We start from the raw sequence: 5963 nt of genomic DNA, 5'->3' as shown, positions 1-5963 counted from the left end.
CCATCTCAGTCCCTAATTTGCATAAAGTAGTAAAATAAACTTCCATGTGAAAACGTTCAGTGTTTTCCCCCAAACAGTTTTAAAAGAAAATGTAGATTTGCAACAAAAAAAGCAACCTTTGTCCTTTTTTTTGGTTGAAGAGTGGCTTTTATTCAAAACTTTGTCCAACAGGAATTTCAAACAGTCATAGTATATAACTGTATGCAGAGACTTATCAAGTTACATTTTACTTTACTGTATGATAACTAAAAGTATTTTAGCCAAGTTGTTTTAAATTTTGCCATATAAATACATTTCCAATTCACGTTCAGTTGTGAAAATCTATAGTCATGGTAAGCAAAACAATTCTACCAATAATGAAAAATACATTTTAAATAACACCTCAGTCAGTCTTTTGCTTCAGCATCAGTTTCCTTTTTTTGAAGTTCCTCTTTAAAACATCGACCATTTTACTTCTGTAACCGGCTACACATTTATCACCAACAGCTGGTCAGAGAAATCAACGCTGACAGAAGACGTATCATGGATCAGCTAAATTCCACTGTGGTCACTCCTAACCTTTCTACTCCTGGACTTCTAGCTCGCCCCACCTGGGATGACAATGGTCTGGTCCCTGCAGTGATGTTATCTCTCTGCTTCACTTTGGGAGTTCCTGGAAACATGGCTGTCATTATTCTCAGGCTTAACTGGGAGCACCTGTCCAGTGTGAGCCAGAGTTTGATGCTGAATCTGGCCGTGTCTGACCTGCTCTGGCTGCTCACCCTCCCACTCTGGATTTATAATCTCTTCTTCGGCTGGACATTCAGCCTGGGAACCTGCAAGCTTCTAGCGTGCCCTGTGTACTGCAGCATTTACAACAGCCAGCTGACAGTGACTGGGTTAAGCATCCAGCGATATTTAGTGGTGGTGCATCGAGCGAGATGCCATCAGGTACGAAAAAGACTGATGCTGGTCCTGCTCTGGCTTGTTGCATTGCTTCTGTTCATCACTGCTTTGGTGGTTCGACAGCTGAAAATGGATCACCAATGGATCAGTTGCCAACCTCAGTATTCAGCTGCTGCCCAGTGGGTGGCTGTGCTGCTGATGGAGGTCATATTGGGATTCATTTCCCTTTCTTTTGTGGCATTTTCATACATTTGCCTCCACAGGAAGGTTAATCAAACAGCCTTCTTCAACCACCTGCAGACCACTCGACTGCATCACTGTGAGCTATTTTGTCCTCTGGGTTCCATATTATTCTATAAATGTGTTGGGTGTGGCAGCTATTTGTCTCAAAAATCAGGGTCTATTGAGGTTCTGTTCAAACACCTGGAACATTTTTGGAGCAACGTTTGTAAATAGTTGCCTAAATCCATTCCTTTATGCTTTTACTTCTAGAAAAATTTGCTCCACGTGTCAAAAACAACAAAGCAGAAGCTCAGAATGTCCAAATCAGACATCACAGCCATTGCAAAGCTTTAACAATGATAACAATTAGATATTAATTTGCGTCAAAGGAACAGGGCTGTGTTTGTTTGTTTTTTTGCTTGTGTTGTGTTATTTCTGCAAAGATATGTTAGCTTTTCAGCAAATACATCTAGTGTAATAATCCATTTATAAGCTGAAAAATGATTTTTATTTAATAATAAGCCACAACCTTAGGACAACTTGTGCAAAGTTTATTCATATCAGCTGTATGTTAATTGCATATATTATTCAGCCATAGCTAGAAATGCATATATATATATATAAAATTTGTACAGAATAAAAGATCAAAAATAACAAAATTACCAAATGTATGGACAAACAACAGATTTTTATATTTGTATTCCAGACTGGAATTAGAAGAAGAAAAAAAAGAACCCTGATGTGTAAAATGTGTGTTTTCTGCCTTTATCTTTATTAAGAAGACCAGACAGAGGAAATGATGATTAAAGAAGGAAAAAATATTATTGGCTGAGTTCATCCAAAAACCAGACTGAACCTCTGTTGCACCAAAATAAAGGGACAGAGTTTGTGCTGAAATGACTTCACATGCATGAATTCTCATGGAAGTTTTGTCTGCTCAATGTCAACAAATTCCCAGGTCAAATATTTCCGCGCTTATATTTGTTTGTTTATTTTTGTAACACGCATCTCATTTTACTGGTAACCATGCATTTTAACGTCTAATCCCTAATACAAAAAAGCGAGAACTATTGAGTGGAGTATTTTAAAAAGTCTCAGAAAGTGGAATCATACAAATCTGAGTGACATGAAGACAAAAGTGCAGAATCATCAGCGTCACTGCAACGGCCGCCTTGAAAGAGCGGCACTTTGTATGTTCAGCTGTTCATGGAGAACAGTCAGCACACTGAGGAGGCTGATCATTTAGAGCTCTGGTTAGAGAAAAAAATGCATGGAACTGTCCAATCCAAGTCTGAATTGTATATTTTTTGATGCACGTGTGATGGAAATTTCTCATAATGGAAATCTGTTTTTTATTTTGTGGGCAGGACTTGAACGACTGGGAGCAGCTCTTGTTAACTAAACCAGAACCTGTGATGGGAACTCAGAGGGGAAATGAAAACTGTTGCGTTTCTCACATTATTTGCTGTAAACAACATGTTACGGTATGATTCTTGTAGCAGTACATGTACAGTAAATGCATGTGAAAGCATAACTTTATCTTTAAAAACATTTCAAATGTTGCTTTTTGAATATGAACTCATAAAGCATCATGATACCAAACTGAACATTTATCCATTTGTGAAAGTTTAAGCTCTGTTCATAGCGTTCAAGCTAACCTATTAAAAAAATATGTTTTCATAAATACTGAAGAGTTTTAAATCATTCAGTTACTGCATGTGTTTTAAGAATTTGATTTAGTAGAATAATAATTTTAAAGCATATTTATCCTCGTATTGTCCTTTATCTTTAGATTATTTTGTGTTGCTTAGGGTTGAAATCAACCACCTTAGAAAACTATTTTTAAAAATTATTTTTACTGCTTTTTTCTTCGTTAAACTATATTCACTTTTTTGTTTGTTTTATTTTTGTCACGAGGACAAGAACCCAGAGAATATGGACGGAGTGAAGAACAGAACTCAAACTCCTGAACAATAAAAGTGGTTTATTTACAGTGACAATAGAAACTTTGTACAGCCCAGGGATGAGGGAAACCTGGGGATGGAGGAGAATGATTAATCTCTTGGAGGAGGAGAAATGGTGATTAATTTGTTCCGTGTATCTTACGGTAGAGAGGGCGAGTTGAGACGTTGGGGAGAAAGCAGGCAGCTGTGGCTGGATGGAGAAGGAGCAGCTGAAAGGGAGTCAACAAGTTCACAGGTAGAGAGCTCGGGTCAGAAGGAGAGCAGTTCAGGGGAATAGACTAAAGAGACGTCTCTGAAAAAGCACGAAGAGAACACAAGGTAAGTATTTTCTTTAAAATAATTTCACTGGAAGGCTGGAGGCACGAGTATCAGTTGGAATGTAATGCTCCAGCCGGGAATGGACTCTTCTACAGACTCATAGTCCTGGAGCCAGTTAGTGGGATGGCCTCGAGCTGCTGCTCATTGGTGCCACCCTGGAACTCAAGAACCTGCAAAAGACTGAAAATTCTAAAATTTTACCTTTTAAATGGCATTCAAACTTAAAAAAAAGTTCTTTTTTTAATCTAAAAACTTTCAATTCGCAAAAGAGGTTTACCCTTCGTATGCTCAAAATGATTTTTTGACCATTTTAAACAAATGTCAGTCTGGCGTTTTGTGTAGACCATCCAGCCCACTGGACTCTTCAGAACAGGTAGCTGAAAATGAGGCCTTTTTTTTTAACTCTACTCATGTACTTCAGCAGTTTCTGTTGTTTTTTTTGCTTTTGCTAACCCGGATATACCATCAAGCTGCTGGAGCACGTTGTATTAGTTATTTATGTTCTGCTTTGGTGAAGCCAAATGGAGAAAACCATTGTCAGGCGTGGAACGTTGAATTCTGCAGCCTGAATGAATGTGCAACAGCTTTTTCATACTAAATGTTTACCTTTGCAACATCCAAGTGTGTTCATGCTCTTTACATCCAATCGATAACAGTTTTATTGAATGAGAAAATGCATGAAACTAAGCAGCGACGTCTAGCCAGGAGAACGTACAGCTGTCATCGTCGCCTGTATGTAATTTTTACAAAGTCACTCAAATGTAAAAATGGAGCATCATCTAGTAAAATGATGGACGTTTTGAAAGTATAGGGATAATATGATGTGATATGATAAATATGGGATTAAAAGTTGTGCTTATAATATATTTTAATGTGGCCACTTTTTTTCTTAATGAACATAAGTGTAGCAAATTTACAGTGATGTTACAAGAGCATTTAAAATATCCATCCATCTAGTATCATTACTCGCTTTGAGTCAAGGGGACCACTGGTGCCCATATCCAGCAGTCACTGTGTGAGAGGTGGGGGACACCCTGGACAGGTCTCCAGTCCATCACAGGGCCACGTAGAGACAAACGGGACAAACAACCATTCACTCTCTCACTCACACCTAGAGACAATTTAGAGTAACCAATCAGCCTAACATGTGTGCTTTTGATCTGTAGGAAACCAGAGTACCCAGAGAAAACCCACATGTGCACAGAGAGAACATGCAAACTCCACCCAGAAAGATCCCAGGACAGGATTTGATCCAGCAACCTTCTCGCTGAGAGGCAACAGCTCTACCAGCAGAGCCACCTGAATTTGAAATAATTCTGACAAAATAAGATAAATATAAAAAGTCATCTTTCTTTTTTATTATTCTGCTGAGACGTTTCGTCCTTCATCCAAAGGACTTCTTCAGTCTGAGGAGGCACAAAAAAGCTGAGTCCCACAAATACCACACACCCATAGTGGAAAAAAAAAAAACAGTTTGATGGTGATAAGATGGTTTTTGGGGCCCATCCTCTCCCCCGTCAACTCCTCTGGGGAAGTCATGCCAAAATGATTCAAAGCACCCAGAAGGAACCTCCAAAAACCATCTTGTCATCAGCAAAAAATAAAAATAAATCTACTATTCTAATGACTATTCATGTTTAATGACGGCACCAAAAATAAAAATTAAAACATGAACAAAAATGAATGTATGCTGATTTTCCCTAAAAAGTCAATGCAAAGGTTAAAGGCTCTAAACTAACATTTGGACACGTTTCCTGAGAATTCGAGATAAGACTTCGATTACTGCCTTGGGAGGACTGATGACTCAGAGCTGCCTCCTCATTCCTGTGTTCTCACGACTCTAGCTTACTGTGAGTTCCCCTTCACTCATCTTCTCCTAATTCTTTTTTTTTCTTTGTCTTAAGTAGACACTTTCTATAGTCAACACAAAACAACCCAACGTTTTAAAAATCTACAGCTGTTGATCAAGAGACTGAAAGCAGATAGGAACATGAGTGGGAAAGAAATGTTGCAGTAGAAGAGGAGGTGGTTTACTTTGGCTCGCTCCATGTCGACGTGTCTCGTAGCCTTTCTGATTCCCAGTCAGACTAATTCCTAAAACTGTCGGATTTTGTAGTTAAATAAAAATAACTTTAAAAAGCCCCAGTCATCCAGTCTAGTCTGGGTGTTAATGACTTTGTTTTGGTCAGTTTTGGGACATCCTACAAGTACAAAGTCAATCAAGTATTTTAAATAAAACCAGTTATAGTTATTGATTCATCATGTAAAAAATGTGTGAACATTAAACTGCATTTATCCTCTTTAGAAACCCTTTTTTCCCCATCCTTCACAGAGATTTTAATTAAAATTAAAATAACATACTGTATGAGCAGCTTTTTTCAGAAGTAAAGTCTTCATATCTTCCAAGTTGACATGTGCAGGTTCTGCTTCATATTATCACTGGGAGGAGGAGCAGGATGGTTTTGTTGTTGTCCTATTCCAAATTAAAACAGATGTTTGTGTTTGTGTTTCTGCGTAAGTTTGTTTTTTGGCAGTGCTGTAAGTGTTTGTGTGCATGTTCTTGTTTTTATATGT

At 38.2% G+C, this 5963-nt stretch overlaps 1 pseudogene; it reads left to right on the top strand.

Moving 5' to 3' along the window:
* Positions 1-522: 522 nt before the first annotated feature.
* LOC119417872 lies at positions 523-1477 on the top strand (annotated as a pseudogene).
* The last annotated feature ends 4486 nt before the right edge of the window (positions 1478-5963 follow it).

Source organism: Nematolebias whitei, chromosome 12, assembly GCF_014905685.2.
Source record: "Nematolebias whitei isolate Nwh7 chromosome 12, NemWhi1, whole genome shotgun sequence".
In the NCBI taxonomy this organism is placed as follows: domain Eukaryota; kingdom Metazoa; phylum Chordata; class Actinopteri; order Cyprinodontiformes; family Rivulidae; genus Nematolebias; species Nematolebias whitei.
The sequence above is the reverse complement of the archived record's forward strand: the minus strand, read 5'-3'. Positions and strand labels throughout refer to the sequence as shown.